The sequence below is a fragment of the Tupaia chinensis genome, unplaced genomic scaffold (assembly GCF_000334495.1).
Source record: "Tupaia chinensis unplaced genomic scaffold, TupChi_1.0 Scaffold138601_1, whole genome shotgun sequence".
Classification (NCBI taxonomy): domain Eukaryota; kingdom Metazoa; phylum Chordata; class Mammalia; order Scandentia; family Tupaiidae; genus Tupaia; species Tupaia belangeri.
The window spans coordinates 576,866-592,065 of NW_006198494.1; positions in this window are offsets into that span (position 1 = coordinate 576,866).

The window sequence follows — 15,200 nt, forward strand, 5'->3', positions numbered from 1 at the left end:
GCTAGCTGTATGTTTAGAGAGGCTCAAGAACTTCAATGAATCCTTAACAACAACAACAAAAAGTTATCTATACCTATTATCTGACCTTTATGAGCCCATAATAAAAGCATGTGTTTTTAAAAGATGGTGTCCAGCTGGGACCAGCAGTTGGCGTAATGGCTGTTTCGCTGGACTCCCATGTAGTTGACTACGGTTCAAGTCCTGGACCCAGTGGCTTAAACTCACTCCAGGCGCGTGTGCATGCGTGCCCAAGATCCTGAGAAGAGAATGGAGGAGAAGGGATTGCAGTGTGGCCATCCTCCCTGGGGGTGATTTCTTGCTTTCTCTCTTTCTGGCGAGTGCATGTACCCTATAGCAAAACCAAAAAAAAAAAAAAAAGGAATTAAAAAAAAATAGTGTCCAGTTAAAGTCAACGTATTAACATTTTTGTGTGAAAGATTTTAACATTTGCGCTTTTTTTCCCCCCATACTTCTACTCATATTCAGTTTGTAAGAGGGATTGTAACTGTCCAGAGCCAGAGTTATATGTTATAAAATTACATATAATTTATATATATGGGAGAATAATTTGTTCAGAGAAGATTATTTAATTTATATGCTTCTATTGTTCAGAATAAAGGGAGAAGACCTCTGTATATTCAAGAGTCATGCCTTACATTGTTGAAACAGTTTTACAACCTTTTGAATGGAAATACATGTAAATTGAGAAATCATACCACTATCCTAGCTTAAGAAACATACTGTACTTGAATAAAGTATTTAATAATTTTAAACATACTTTTATGTTAGTTTTATTTTTCAACTACATTGTAAACTCCTGAGATCAGAAACCATGTGGTGTTTTCATTCATTTAGCTAATGAAGTAATTCAACAAATATTTATTGACTACCACTAAATATCTTGTACTTCTTTTGATGCCCCCACCTTGCCTCCTCAGCTCTGAGTACACTGGATATATTCAGTAAATACACTGATCGGTCAATCATTTTTTTTAATTTAACTTTTTAAAATTTATTATTATTTTCCAGTTTTATCAGAGAGAGACAGAAAGAGAGAGTAAACGTGAGAAAGCAAGCCATCAGGTCTGGGACTTGAATTGTGATCAGCCATGTGGGAGTCTAGTGCCTTTAACCACCCTGCCACCTGCTGGCCCCCAGTCAATCATTCTTTAATGATTCAGGATTATTAGTCATTACATTGTGCTATAGTGGGGAGGGTTGCTGAGATAATTCTGTTTTCCCAATACATTTCATGGGATATTCTTTCTCGATCATATCCCTGTGATTCACCTCTATTTTCTGACCATTTGTCACTGTGGCATTATTGCTTTCTCTTTTATAACTTAATGTGCAATGTTAAGCCACTTGACAATTTTCTCTTAAGCAATATGTCTTCAGGTTTGAGTAATTACCACCAATTTAATTTAGAATTTTTTTTGAGAGATTTTAGCTATAGGGCGCATGCGCTCGCCAGACAGACAGAGAGAGACATAGAGACAGAAAGCGAGAAATCACCCCCCAAGGGGGGATGGTCACGCCACAATCCCTTCCCCTCCATTCTCCTCTTGGGATCTTGGGCACGCACGCACACGCGCCCGGCGTGAGTTTTAAGCCACCGGGTGCGGGAAGCGAACCGTGGTCGACTATGTGGGAGTCCAGCGACATAGCCATTACGCTAACTGCTGGTTCCCTAATTTAGAATTTTTAAGCTAATAATCCAAATAAGGATGGTGTCAGTATCATCTGAAGAACTTTTTAAAATTATTGTTTTTTGAATAACACATGTCAGGAACCTCTTGCCTAAAATTTTTATATGTAATAGGCTAAGGGAAATGTGGAGATACTTTTAGGAAACATTTTTAATAATTCAGATTGTTCATCCCTTCATTAAATAAATATTTATTCCTACTACATATCAGACACTGCTAGTCATGGGAGGTATAATGGTGAGAAGAGAGATGATCCCTGATTTCCTGGAACACTCACAGACTAATAGGATATTGGGGGGGGGGTCACAGAGAGGAAGGCAAGCAGACCTTGATCACACAAATGTAAAATTGCAGCTGAGATAAGCACTACAAGAACGAGAAGCTCTTGTTACTTTTAAATCTTGTTAGGGAATTTGATGTATTCTAGAATGTCAGCAATGGCTTCTCCAAGGCAAGGGTAGCTGAGCTAATATTAAAGCAAAGGTTTCTAGTCAGAGGAAAAGCATGTGTAAAGATATTTTGGTGAGAAAGAGCATGGTGAATTAGTAATTGAAAGCAGATACCTGGAATGAAGAGCAGAGGCAAGTGTAGTATGAGATAAGTCTAGACCCTACAGACCCTTCAAGGCTATGCAAAGGGTTTTTATTTTTTTATTATTGCTTATTATGATTTATGTATTCAATCTCTATACATCATATGATCCCACAATTCCACTCCTGAGTATCTACCCCAAGTACAGGAGAATACTCAGAAAAGTTCTTGCACATCTACATTTATTACAGCATTATTCACGATTGCTAAGACATGGAACCAACCCAAATGTCCACAAACATGAATGGATTGAAAAAGTGTGGCACATATACTCCATGGAATACTATTCAGCCATAAAGCAAAGGGTTTTAAACTTTATGCTAAGAGCCATCAAAAGATGTAGGAGGATACATGATGTGTTTTGAAAATATTCTGACTCTAGTGTGGCAAAAAAATTGAAAGGGGTGCAAATAGTTTAGGAAGACCCATGTTTGTGGTAGTTCAGGTAAAGATGATGGAAGATTGATCTAGGGTGATGGGAACAGAGAGATAGACCAATGGTCCGATTTGAGATTTAGGAAATAAAATCAGCAGAACTTGGAGTAGAATTGGATTTAAGAAGCAGATGTATTTCTGATTTATAAGGCGGGATGAGTTAGTGGTGCTATTTCACAGAAAACACTGAATAAGGGGAGGTTTTGGTGGTGGTGATGTTATGAGTTCAATTTTAAACATGCTGAATTTGAGGCGTTTTGGAGATATCTAAGAGGAGATGTGACACATGTTTGGGTCAGGAACCTTGAGGGCAGGTCTGGGAAAGAGATACCCTGTAAGTGATTTTTGTAGAAATGGCAATTTACCCTGAACATTACGGAATGGAAGAGATTGCCTTGGATAGAGTTTAGAGTGAGCTGATGATGATAATCACCAAGTACTTTTGGGTACTTAACTGTGTGCCAGGTACGGTCTAAGTGTCGCATAGGATGGAGCCTTGTGGAACACTCATTTTTAATGAGTGTTTAGAGATAGATGAACCTGCAAAGGATTCGAGAACTAGTTAGAGTCAGATAGAAAACTAGGAAAGGGCTATGTCCTAAAGCCAGTGGAAGAAAATTTTCTTGAATAGGGGCATCCTTGATATCAAAGCTGCTGGGTATATTAAATGACAAGTAAAAAGAGGAATTGGTAATATGGAAATTATTGGTTACTTGGATGAAAATTGTTTTTTGTGGATTAATGGGAACAGAAGGCAAAAGCAAGTGGAAGACTTTGAAATTGGATCTTTACATTATACAAGATCAATTCAAGATGGAAAAGGGGGCTGATGGTCATTATTAAAATGCTTAGTGGGGCCAGCAGGTGGTGTGGTGGTTAAGGCACTGACTCCTACATGACTGACTGTGGTTTGAGTCCTAAACCTGGCAGCTTGATTTCTCACTTTCTCTCTCTCTCTGTCTCTGGTGAGTGCATGTGCCCTACAGCAAATTTAATATAATAAATAGAATAAAATTATTCTTTTTTTTTTTTGAGAGGTTTTCACTATAGGGCCTGTGCGCTCGCCAGACAGAGAGAGAGACATAGAGACAGAAAGTGAGAAATCACCCCTCAGGGGGATGGTCACGTCACAATCCCTTCTCCTCCATTCTCCTCTCAGGATCTTGGGGACGCACGCACACGCGCCCGGCGTGAGTTTTAAGCCCCTGGGTGCGGGATGTGAACCACGGTCCAAACTTAGCATATTAAAACAACATCCAGTTATTATCTCGAAATTCCGTAGGTCAGAAGACTGAGTACAACATGGCTCACTTGTATCCTCTGCTTAGAGTCTCACAAAGCCAAGATCAAGGTATTCCAGAGCTCCATTCCTTACTGGTGGCCCTGGAAATAAATCCGCTTCCAAGTTCATTCATGTTATTGGCTAAATTCAGTTCACTGCGATTGTATGACTCAGGGCTGTTCTTCCTTGCTGGCTGTCAGCTGGAGGTCTGTCTTTGCTCTGAGAGTTACCTGCATTCTTTATCATGTTTCCATGTTTCCATGTGCAGCATGGAGGCTGCCAGTAAAGGCAGGTCATGTACTTCTCATGCCTTGAAGCTTTCCAGTTTTCTCTTCTGCTGCTGCTTTCTGACCCCCTGCTGCTTTTAAGGGCTCATGTGATTAGATTGGGCCCACCCAGATAATCCAAGATAATCTCCATATCTCAAGGTCTGTAACCTTAATTATTATCTGTAATATTCCATTAACCATGTCATGCAAAATGTATAGGAGCCAGGTTTCTTTTAGAAACCATTCTGTTTATCCCAACCAAAAATGATAATCCTTCACTCAATTCCCAGACTGACCCAGTTCTTAGACTCTAAGTTTATGAATCGAAGAGAGGCTCTGTCCCTGTGATGAAAAATGGCCAATGTATACAGACAATTTCTTATCCTTTCTCAAAGGAATCTAAGGGCATTTGCCCAAGTACTAAAACACTGGATAATGCAATCTAACTAGATCATTCAAGGTTTATTGGGAATAGAGTCAAGCTAACATTGCTCCAGGGACACAAAAGACCATTATGGCTTCCATGGGAAAATGAAATATGGAAGCCAAGTGACATATGGATTCCTTGCCATTTTTGGGGTTTACTGTTTCCCTAGGCCCACCCTGTGGCCATTCCCCAAATTTCTGAATGCATAATCAGCATGAATATATTATTTAGTAAATGGCAAGAATCATCAAAAACCATCTTTGATTTATGGGGAGAAGCCAACATGGTAGGAAAGGACAAGTAGTAACTACAGAAATTTCTCCTCCTGTGCAAATGTAACTCAGAAAAAATACTACATCCTGGTAGAATGACAGAGATTAATGCCAGTTTCAATGGCTTAATGGTTGAGGGATGGTTGGTTCCCATCGTATTTCCTTTTTATTAATGAGATTGCACCTGGGAAGGTCTGATGGAGCATGGTAGGTGATGATGAACTCTTACACATTCGACCAAGCAATTTCCTGACACATCTGGGCTCTGCCAGAAGGGCACCTTGTCTAGATTAGATCAGTACATGCAACCACGGTATGGGAATACTTTTCTATATTGGTATAGAGTACTTATCAGGAAGGAGGATCAGAAAAAGTTCATACCCTTGGAATGGACAAAATACACATTTATTATTATGCTCTTGGGCCATATCAACTCTTACTATTACACTATAGTCTAAAGGGATGTTGACTGGACATTCAGCAAAACATTGTGAACCACTCTATTAATGATAACTTAGTCAATAACCATCCTGACAGTGTACTGAACTCCTTCGGTCCTTTGCATTTTATCACACCTGTCTGGAAAAACCATATATTGTAAAGCCATGGTCAACTCTTGGCTTTCTTTGTGCCTACAGAAAAGCTGAGGGCAGATTGTTTCTATGCTAAGTGCATAATTACCGACATCAAATGATAACTTTTATTTTCTCTGAGGAATTGCTATTCTTTTGGGGGTCAGGAGTGAGGACTAGAATTTGAAGAGAGTCAAGGATGTTTGAATTTTTCAGAATGGAGTGTGAGAGAGAAAGATGAACAGAGGGAGGGAGTGTAATGCCAGGTAGAATTGAGGAATGCCTTTTTTTTTTTTTTTTTTAAGAATTGTTTGTTTGGGAACCAGCAGTTAGCATAATGGCTATGTTGCTGGACTCCTACGTAGTCGACTGCGGTTCGCGTCCCGGACCCGGTGGCTTACAACTCACGCCGGGTGCGTGTGCGTGTGTGCCCAAGATCCCGAGAGGAGAATAGAGGAGAAGGGATTGTGGCGTGACCATCCCCCCTGGGGGGTGATTTCTCACTTTCTGTCTCTCTGTCTCTCTCTCTCTGTCTGGCAAGCGCACGTGCCCTATAGTGAAAATCTCTCCAAAAAAAAAAGAATTGTTTATTTATTTATTATTATTATTATTTTTAATTTATCAGAAAGGGATAGAGAGAAAGTCTGAGTGAGAAAGCAAGCTACCAGATCTAGGACTCAAACTGCATTTGGCCATGTGGGAGTACAGTGTCTTGACCACCACGCCATCTGCTGGCCCCTTGAGGAACATCTTTGGAGACTGGCTTCTACTCGGTTAGGGTATGGAGTACTCTATATTTATGTTTCTTCCTGTACTTATTTTTGGAGATTTTCTCAAGTTGCTTTGTTTTACATTTTAGTTCGAAATATACCTGTCATGAGTTTATCCCCAAACTCTTCAACAGAATTCTAGAATTCCTCTTAATATCATGGTCTATCAGTTTTTGTTTATTTAAGGTACACTTCCTAGTGCCTTCCACATCCACCGAAAAATACTTGCTCTGGTCTAGATGAAATGCTTTTATTGTGCTTCATAATTTTTTTTTCTATAGGGTATATATGCTCTCCAGAGGAAAAAAAAAGAGAGAAATCTTCCCCCCCCCCACCACCCCAGGGATGACCATGCCACAACCCCTTCAGCTCCATTCTCCTCTTGGGATTTTGGGAATGCATGCTCATGCTCCTAGCATGATCTTCAAGCCTCTGGGTCGGAGCTGTGGAGTTGTCCATATGGGAGCCAGTGCTTTAGTCTTTTTTTTTTTTTTTTTCATTATAGAGTTTTTTATTATTATAAATTTTTTTTTCTTTTCTCATCACAACACACATATGAATTTTCCATCCAAAATACACTGTGCATTGGCTCAATCAAGCACATCAACATATATGTTCTCAGCAAATGATTTCCCAATTTTTGTGTCCTGCATACCTTGCCTTTTGTTTTGCCATCCTAGGTTCCCCATCCCCACCCTCTGCCATGTCCCATCTTCCTCCTCCATTGTCCCTGACATTCATGATTGCCCTCAATGGCTTCCGCCCCCCCCCATTCAATTGTTCTACCAATGAACTCAATTAGTCTAAATATATCCACTAGCTAGCACAGCTGACATATCCTTACACATGTATCCAAATCTGATCCTAGGCATAAACCCCAGGGAGTAGAATGCACATACTATAAAGTAGTCCCCAGTTGTGTCCATACACCTCTCTTCAGTCATCAAATGTGCATTTTTTTTTCCTCCTGCTTATTATTATTATTATTTTTTTATATTAAATGATATTGCCTAACACTCATTCCCTGAGTATCATCACAACACACCAAGTGTAGTTTCCCATCTAGGATGAGTGCTTTAGTCTTCACACCACCTGCTGGCTCTGTGCTGCATAATTTTTAAAGTAGGACTTTCCTTCATCCCTTCCTACACATTTCTTTTGGCTTATTTCTGTCCTGAATGACTTAATTCTTAGGTAACAGAGATTGCTGATTGTTCCCCCAAATTTTCTTTTCCTTTCTTTCATAATAGTAGAACCCTGGTTTTTAGTTAGTACTATGGAAAGAATAAAAACTACATTTTCCAAACTGCCTTGTAGCTTGGTATGGTCATGTGACTAAGTTCTGACCAATACTAAATAAATTTAAGAGTTTAGGGGCTAGCAGATGGTGTGATGGTTAAGGTGCTGAACTCTCACATGACCAACCATGGTTCAAGTCCTGGATCTGGTGCCTTGCTTTCTCACTTGTCCCCACTCTTTGTTTCTCTCTGGTGAGCACACTTGACCTACAGCAAACTTTAAAAAAAAATTAAATATTTTTTGGAAACTTAAGAGTTTGGTTCAAAGTAACTCTAGAGCGCTGCACAGCGCTTGACACATAGATGCACAATAAATATTTGTTGATTTACTAAATCAGTATGTCTTCTCAGCCTTGGAGTCCATCTCTCCTAACAGTTTTTCCTGCTTACTGAGAGCTTACTCTTTTTTTTTTTTTTTTTGAGAGAGAGAGAGAGAGATATTTGCTATAGAGCCTGTGCTCTCACTGGAAAGACAGAGCCAGAAAATGAGAAATCACCCCCCAGGTAGGATGGCCATGGCACAGTCCTTTCTTCTCCATTCTCCTCTTAGGATCTTATATACACAAACGTGCACCTGGCGTGCACCAGATTCAGCCACTGGATCTGGGACTCGAACTGTGATCGACTACGTTGGAGTCCAGTGACATAGCCATTACACCATCTGCTCTTCCCCCGAGAACTTACTCTTAAAGACTACTGTCAAATACCATATCCTCTCAGAAGTCTTCCTTGTTCTCTTCCCTTTCCTATTGAATGATTTCTTATATTAATGCTTATACCTCAGTTTGGGGAGTTATAGCTGATATTCCCTTGTCTTGATATTAGTGGTCTCTGGGTGGTTGCTATAGTGCCTGGGTTGCACTGATATGAAGAATATAGAGTACTATTCTGTGACATTTTTGGCACTGCATACTGAAAGAGAGATGGTCTCCTGGCTTTATTTTATAAAGTTAGTCTTTACCTATTTCCATTGGACTGTGTGCTTAGATTGAGGATATTTTTTATTTTTTATTTATTATTGCCTAGCCTTGTGTCTGGCACCATGACATAGAATATTGATTTATTTAGACAAAACTGAATGACTACAACAAAGTCAAAGCTAAAGGAAAGAAAGAAAGTATGAGAGAATATATGCATATCCAGACCCTTGTTTTTCATAATAGCCAGAAATTTTGATCATATGGCTGTCTAATTATAGAGTACAAACAAAAGCTATTACTGAATGATATTAATGGCCAAGATATTGTGCAATGATGGCTCAGATGTTATTTCCACAAAAATACATGTACTTGCTTGATTATGCTGGTCAGAGCAAAAATTCCCCAGTGCCAGATCCATTCATGCATTTTGGCATCCTTTTTTCTTGATGGGTTACTATTATGTTCCATCAACTGCATTTTAATCATTCCTTCCTAGGAGTACTGCCACTCACCTTGCTTGAATGTGGGTGTTCCCTAAGTGTTCTTTGGCATGACAAGAGAAAACAGCTTTTCAAAATCGCCATCCTGTCTTCTTCATTGTACATTGGGACAAAGTAATTATATTCCCGGAGGCTCCCTTTGTTTCTTTAGTCCAGAACATCACTCTCTATCCTACTCTGTGGCTGATATTACAATAGCTATTTGTAGCTTTTACAGGAGTTTGTGAATTTCTAATGCTCTTGGGAACTCAAGTGCTGTGTAATTATCAAGCCATTGTCCATGGAGAAAGACGTCTGTGTTCTTTATTTTCTATGGATGAATACTCCCAACGGTTATCCATTTGATACCTTCAAGGAACACTTGAATAATTTATGGTATAGTGTTTGGAGTTTAAAAATTATTACATTTTAGTTTTTTCTAGCCAGTGTGCTATGATATCACTGAAATCAATGATACCACAGCACATTGGTTATAAAAAATGGCTTTTGGCAGCAGATGGATTGTGACTTTGGCTCTTTTACAGAGGACCAGGGTCACTTCCCTTTCCCCAGTGTTACTAGTCTCTCCTGAATCTGAAATGCACTCCTTTTTATGTTGACCATCTTTCATCTTCTAAGTCCTTCCTCAATCCTTTCCATTAGTTTTAGTGGGAAGAACGTGGAGTTTGAGGGCTAAATCAAAATTATGTTTCAGCACTTATAGTTAGTTTTTGGGAAGTTACCATATCTGAATGATAGTTTCCTAATACTCATAATGAGTAGTATACTTTTTAGGAATAAATGAAATAAATTATATTAAGTACTGTGTATCTAGTAGATACCAAATATAAGTAGTCTATTTTTGTTCTTTTTCTCTGTTATAAGAGAAGATTATTTTAAAAAATACTCTTCTTGTCCCATTTAGAAGAGACCAAAACCCAGGCCCTTCTGAGATGGCTACTGAACTTTAGCTGTGAAATATTGTTTCAGGGACTATAAATGAAGATTTTCTGCTGAGACGTCACCCTCCAGACACATTTCTAGAGTGGTAGGGCAAGCTCTGTATCCTCTCTGTCTCTCCATGTCTTTTAATTAAATTTTTTTAAGGTAAGGTATTTTCTTGGCTCTCAAGCCCCCCCTGTGTCTTGCTAATTCTTGCCTTTTTCCCCTTCCATTTAGGAGAGGCAAAAACCCAGGCCCTTCTGAGATAGCTACTGACCTTGAGCTGTGAAATATAACTTTTGTGCAGCAGGTGTACCACATGGTTTTCATTTTTTGCCTTTTTTAAAAATGAATTATTTTATTTAAATTTATTTATTTATTTATTTTAATTTGACCACAGAGGGACAGAGCAAGAGAGAGAAAAAAGAGAGAGAGAGAGAGAGAGGGAGAAAGTGAGAAAGCAAGCCACCAGATTCAGTACTTGAACCCTGGTTGGCCATGTTATAAGAGAAGAGTGTCCAGTGCCTGCCTTAACCACCACGCCACCTGCTGGTCCCGCCTCTGAATCCACTTCTGAATCCAACTGTGCATATGCAGGAAATATTGAGGACAGGAACATGGTGAATTGCATCATGAATATGCAATTAGTAAAAAAAATCTCTGTTGCAGAACATCCTAGAGGCTCAAACATCTTGGTTTCATCAAGAGATGAACTGTAATAATAATAAAAAAAGATAAAGGGGAATCTTTAGATGAAAAGATGAAAAGAGACTTTGAAAGCATACCGAATTAAAAACAGGGGCAAATCTGGGCTAGATCTGTCGCTCAGAGGTGAGTGATCTGTGTTCCACATAGCTGACTATGGCTTGAATCCCTGCCCCAGTGGCTCAAAAAACACAGTAGATGTATCTGTGTGCTTACTCCAAATCCTGAAGGGAAGGAGAAATGGTGGAAAAAAGGATCGTGGCATGACCACATCTCATTAGGAGGTGCTTTCTCCTTCCCAGTCTCTCCTTTGGTGAACACATGTGCCCTCTGCCAATTCAACAAAGAATGAAACAACCAGCCAAAAAAGGATGGGGGCAAATTGAATGGTGCACTTAAATGGACTAATATGGTAAATTTTATGTTCTGAATATTTTACCACAGTTAACAACAACAGAAAAATAGTCACAAAACGAAACTATGTGAGACACATGGAGGGATTTTGGGGATATCTGATGAAGGATCTATTTCTACCCAGTTGGTGGTGTTGAGGTTGTTGGCCTTAGAATAATTCGCTAAGTTATACATTTGTTTTATGTATCTGTTTTTTATTTTAAAACATTAAAAAAATATTTGAAGCTTCATGTGCCTAGTTGGAGATTATGGGCTATGATTTTCACTGCAGGATCATGTGTCTGGACTGTCATGCTCACTGACGGACTCACCAATGTCAATTTCTTAAGCTCATCAATTTTCAAATGTTTTGCTCTCAGGATTCCTTTTCATGCTTAAAAATGGGTAAAGACCACAGAAAAGGTTTCTTTCTTTCTTTCTTTCTTTCTTTCTTTCTTTCTTTCTTTCTTTCTTTCTTTCTTTCTTTTTTATGAAAAGCGATTTTTGCTATAGAGCGTGTGTGCTTGCAGGAGAGATAGAGAAACAGAAAGTAAGAAATCACCCTCAGGGGAAATAACCACACCACAATCCCTTCTCCGTTCTCTTTTGAGGATTTTGGGCATGCATGTACATGCACCTGGTGTGAGTTTCGAGCTGCCAGGTCCAGGACTTGAACCACAATCGTATATGTGGGAGTCCAGTGACATAGTCATTATGTTATCTGCTGGTCCTGAAAACGTTTCTTTATATGGGTTATATCTATCAATATTTACTGTAATAGAAGTTAAAATTTATTTAAAAATATTTATTAATTAATTAAAATAATAGTAAACCTATTACATAGAAATGTAAATAATGTCTGTTTGTATGAAAAAATGACCTTTTAAAAACAAAATATTATAGGGAACCAGCAGTTAGCATAATGGCTGTGTCGCTGGATTCCCATGAAGTCGACCGCAGTTCGCGTCCCGGACCCGGTGGCTTAGAACTCACGCTGAGCCCGTGTGCATGCGTGCCCAAGATCTCGATAGGAGAATGGAGGAGAAGGGATTGCGGTGTGACCATCAAGAAAGGTGACATTACATTTCTGTACATCTTTTTAATGTCCCACTTAGTGGAACAGCTGGATCAGTATCTGTTTCTGCTTTCAGTGTCTTGCAGCCTTTGAACACTACTGTACACTTGTGAGAGAATGAGAGTGAAAGAGGCAAGTGGCATGGTAGTATTATTTTGAAAGTAGATTTGTCCTGGCCCCCCCTCACCCTCTCCCGAGAGTTCCTGGACCATACTGTGAGAACTGAGGTTATAGCTGCTTTTCTTTTGAGCTGGTCAGATTTCCACAGAAGACTGTCCTGCTTGTAATGAGGACTGTCAACATTCCTGACCACCATTCTCCTGACTGCCAGCATTCTGGAGCCTAGAGGGGAAGAAACCTGTAAACTCTTACTTTATCCCTCAGTTTTTAGCATAGTGTTCTATAATAACTGTTCCTGTATCTCTTAGTACAAGCATCTTGTGTTTTATGATTCAGTCTCTTCTGCAAGGTGTCAGAGAGGATGAGAGAGTCTAATTCCTATTTTTTTAAAAAGAATTATTTAACTTTATTTATTTTATTTATTCATTCATTTATTTTAATTTTGACCAGGGTGGGGGAGAGAGAAAGTGAGAAAGCAAGCTACTAGGTCCAGGACTTGAACCATGGTCAGCCATGTGGGAGTGTCCAGCACCTTAACCACCATGCTACCTGCTGGTCCCACTAATTCCTATTTTTTTATACCTACTGATTTATTTATTATTTTCCTATGAGTGAGGGAGACAGAGAGAGAGGGAGAGAGGCAGAAGACAGCACTTCCAAAAGGATCTCAACACTGTGATCCAGCCTCGGTCAGCTCTGGATCAGAAGCACACACATGCCCAGGAAAGGTCTGTATGTACTCAGGGGGGTCTCTGGATGTGAACCTGAAATCTACAATTCCTCTCCTTCATTCTCCTCTCAAGATTTTGGGTATGCATGCATGTGTGCTCCATGCAAGTTTCAAGCCACTGGGTCCGGGACTTGAATAGCAGTCAACCATGTGGGAGTCCAATGCTTTAACCATCATGTTACTTGTTGACCTCACTATTCCCTCTTCTGAGGGAAAATTGTTACTAACTTTACAGAGATTCTTTGAGTCTTTTTAAAATTTTTTAAAACACAACAGATATAGTCTTTAGTATGTATCAGAGTCATCTAGGAGCTTGTTAAAATTCAGATTTCTAGGCTCTACTCTCAAAGTTACTGACTCAGTAGGTTTGAGGTAGGGTTCAAGACTTTGCATTTCAGGCCACCCTGTGGCATGGTGGTTAAGGCAGCTGGATTTCACATGGCTGACTGTGGATTTGAGTCCTGAGCCCAGTGGATTGAAAAACACACCTGCTCATGTACAAAATCCAAGAGGAGAATGGATTGTGATGTGGCCATCCCCCTGGTGAATGCTTTTCACTTTCCTTCTCTCTCACTTTCTCTGATGACTATGCATGCCATACAGCAAATTAAAAAAAAAGAAAGAATTTGCATTTCTAGCACATTCCTTATAGTCTGGGATCACGGTTGAATTGCTCTAACAGCTAACTTTGAAATTTCCCAAAGAAGGAATTTGTGAGAGCTTGGTTAGAGTTCAATACAGTTATTTCGAGGGAAGTAAGACAAATCTTTAATTAGATTAAAAATTTAACATCAAGAATAGATAAATGAATATGAATGGAAAAAATAATGTTATAAGCTGTAGGTAAAATCCTCAAGTATTACATGCTTTGAGTAGCACAGATGTCTGATTGTTATTTTTGATTATATTTGCTACCCAGGCTCTATTTATAAGAGTCAATAAAAAACAATTGAGAACTAGACACATAGGAATATAAATGAATACATGTAAATTTTATTGCACTATAGTCACAGTGACATTAAACACCATCTTGTCCAGTTCTTTATTTTATAAGCACCAAAAGAATGTTTTCTGACAGTTTTTCCTGTTAAATTCTTCAGGGTCTGCTCTTTTTAATTTTTTAAAAGAATTATTTTATTTAACTTTATTATTATTTTCCAATTTGATCAGACAGAGAGAGAGAGAGAGAGAGAGGGAAGGAAAGTGAAAAAGCAAGACACTAAGTCCAGAACTTAAAGCACAGTTGGCCATGTGGGAGTCCAGAGCCTTTAACCACCACACCATCAGCCGACCCCCGGTGTTCTTTCTTCTGAAGAATTGTAATGTGTGGTGCCAGATGATAGTATAGCAATAAAATGTGACACTCTGCAAGCCTGACCCATGGGAGAGTTCTGGGTTTCCTTTAGGAGACCCCCTGAGAACACAGGGTATGCATTTGTACATGATCAAAGGTGGCTGTGCTGTGGGTAGGCGAGGTATCAAGATTCTATCAGGGGAGAGCAGCAGTTAGTGTAATGGCTATGTCACTGGACTCCCATGTAGTCGACTGAGGTTCGCGTCCCGGATCCGGTGGCTTGAAACTCATGCAGGGTGCATGTGCGTGCGTGCGTGCCCAAGATCCCAAGGGGAGAATGGAGGAGAAGGGATTGTGGCATGGCCATCCCCCCGGGGGGGGTGATTTCTCGCTTTCTGTCTCTTTATCTCTCTCTGTCTGTCTGGTGAGCACATGCACCCTATAGCAAAACAAAACAAAACAAAACAAACAACAACAACAAAAAAAAACCTCCTCAAAAAAAAGATTCTATCAGGGGTCTTATTTTCCTATCTTCCTCTCTCTTTCTTGCTTATGGGAGAAATAATTTTTTTTTAAAGTTTTTACTATAGGGCATGTGTACTCGCTAGAGAGGGACAGAAAGAGAGAGAGAAAGAGAGAGAGAAGGAAAGTGAGAAAGCACATCTCCTAGAGGCTATGGCCACCCTTCGCCTCTATTCCTCTCTTGGGAATTTGGCACACATGAACACATACCCAGCATGTTCTTCAAGTAATTCATTCCAGGACTCCAACTGCATAGTCAGCCATGTTGGATCCAGTGCCTTAACCTTTGTGCCACCTACTGACCCGAGATACTAATTTTTTAGAAGAATGAATTAGTTTTAGAGAACATGTATTATCCAAATTAATTATTGAACTATGTCTTGTGTCTTGTGGTT